The 2,500-nt window shown below is 32.7% G+C and overlaps 1 protein-coding gene across 2 annotated transcripts in view; it reads left to right on the top strand.

Annotated features, from left to right (window-relative positions):
• Nucleotides 1-495: 495 nt before the first annotated feature.
• Nucleotides 496-2,500, top strand: part of LOC122243704 (uncharacterized) — a 21,381-nt gene continuing 19,376 nt past the window's right edge. For both annotated transcript variants that reach the window (XM_086542803.1, XM_086542804.1), the window contains exon 1: nt 496-664. The gene's annotated coding sequence lies outside the window, so the exon portion shown is untranslated. The remainder of the gene's footprint in view (nt 665-2,500) is intronic.

Here is a 2,500-nt window from a genome sequence, read left to right as displayed (position 1 = left end):
GAGAGATTGAGAGATAGAGAGAGGAAGAGAAAGAAAAAAAGGACAGAGAGTGAGAGTGATTGAGTGAGTGAGTGGGACATACATATATCTGTATGTATGTATGTATATACAGAAAGAAAAAGAGAGTAGGGGAGAGAAAGAGAGAGGGAGATAGAGACAGAAAGAGAGAGCGAGCGTGAGAGAAATAAAGTGAGACAGAGATCGAGCGAGATAGAAAGAGAGAGAGAGAGAGAGCGAGAGAGAACGAGAAAGGAAACGTGAAAAAGGAAAGTACATTCCTGAGAAGCTGAATTAAACACTTGTTCATTCTATAATTACAAAAGTATAAGCATCCTTATCCTAGCCTAATGTGTAATTATTCCAACATTTCCATACGTAGTAATGTAAAGAGACAAAATATATAAGTCTATGGTAAAAAAATAGTTTTCTTTCAATAACTGCAACAAAGAAAACGGAAGATCAAAGACGTCATCGCACTGATGTCAGCGCTGTCACCCGCCCGGCCTCAGTTCTCGTCAAGACTTGAATAAGAAAGTACATCAGTCCCCGCAGTGCGGTCCTCTCCTCCTCGTAGTGAAAGAAGAGGTCAATTGGTCGTAAGATAACTTACACAGGATCCCTTCCCGTGCAAAGGAAAGCAACAGCGGGGATTGCAGCAGCACTGGTGAGGAACAGAGCGTGAAAAAGTTAAACAAAACGTGGGAGAAAGGTTCCGAAAAGGCATGTTCCCACGGGAATTACGAGTGATGGCGAATCATTTTAGAATATTTTTGAGAACCTTTTTTATGGTGATAATTGTCTGCCTTTGAGTGCTGTGCAAAAGAGAGGGAAGGCTGAGTGAAAGAAAATGTTGCAAAAAAGTTTTGCATTTGCAGTGTGTTGCAGGAGGCCGCGTGGCAGGACTGCAATATCCTCTTTCTGTTGTTGTTGCACATTATGTCAGTGAGTGGAGTGTGGTTCTCTTTTTTCTCTAAAGTATTTTGGTGTTGGTCGAAAGAATCTCTTGTTTTTGCATCTCCAGTTCCGTGATGGAAGTGTGGGGAGAGTCTGTTTGTTTACATGTTCACATGTTTTTGTTTACATGGAAAGACCTTAATCTTAGACTCGAAGCTAGTCACTGATAATCATGGATCGTGTGTTTATCTCTCTCTCTGTCTCTCTCTCTGTCTCTCTCTCTCTCTCTCTCTCTCTCTCTCTCTCTCTCTCTCTCTCTCTCTCTCTCTCTCTCTCTCTCTATATATAATATATATATATATATATATATATATATATATATATATATATATATATATAAATATAAATTGATATATTATATAATATATAAATATATATATTGATATATAATTATATATAATATACATATATGTTATATACTATATATATATACATATCATATATGTATAGATATCGTGATATATATATATTATATATATATAATATATCTATATAATGGTATATATATATCTATCGATCTTTATCTCTCTCTCTCTCTCTCTATATATAGATATATAGATATATATATATATATAGTATAGTTATATGTATGTATATGTATATGTTAAGTATATATAGTATATATGTATGTTAATATATATGTATTGTGTGTATATTATATATATTTTTTAGTTATAGATTTATTATCTCGATGCATCCTAGATTTTTTTGTAGGTTTATGTATATTGAGTTATATAGATTTATAGATTTAGAGAGTTATTTATATATGTGTGTGTGTGTGTGGGTGTGGTGTGTGTGTGGTGTGTGGCGGGTGTGTGGGGTGTGTTGATTCTTAGACATTTTGGTAATGTTTGTATAGTTGTGGGAGGTTTGTTAGTGGGTGTTGAGTTAGGGAAATAGATGTGTCTTTTTTTTAGTAGGGTGGGTGTTAAGAGAGTTTGTGTTTAGATTGGTTCGTGAGGTGGGTGTGGGTGCTGGGATACTTTTTGTTGGGGAAGGAGTTTGAGTGTGTGACTGAGTGATGTGTGAGATTGTGAGTGTGTGATGAGTGTTTTGTTGGAGATTACAGAGAGGAGTGTTGCTGAGTGAGAGTGTGTGAGTGTGTGTGACATAGTTGAGAGTGATAGGCAGACGTGAGTTTTATACTTTTATTATTATATATATTATATATATATATATTAGATGTTATATATCTGGATATATATACATTGATATAGGTTATATATATATATATATGTATATATGATATATATAATTTATATGTGAATGTGTGATAGTATTTTGATATATATGCATTATTGTAGATGAGTTATATATATATTTATTTTTATAATTATATATATGTGTGTGTGTGTGTGTGGTGTGTGGTGTGTGTGTGTGTGTTTATATATAGACATATATGTATACTTTTAAATATATGTTTGTATATAATATATATTTTTGTTATATTTGTAGTTTGTTCATTTATTTATATGTATGTATATAAATATATATATTTTTATATATGTACAGACTATATGTTTTATATATTTACATCATATTTGTA

This window comes from Penaeus japonicus, unplaced genomic scaffold, assembly GCF_977035675.1.
Source record: "Penaeus japonicus unplaced genomic scaffold, GWHDUDI00000001_assembly GWHDUDI00000012, whole genome shotgun sequence".
In the NCBI taxonomy this organism is placed as follows: domain Eukaryota; kingdom Metazoa; phylum Arthropoda; class Malacostraca; order Decapoda; family Penaeidae; genus Penaeus; species Penaeus japonicus.
Note: the sequence above shows the minus strand (reverse complement) of the source record. Positions and strands in the feature narration are given on the sequence as shown.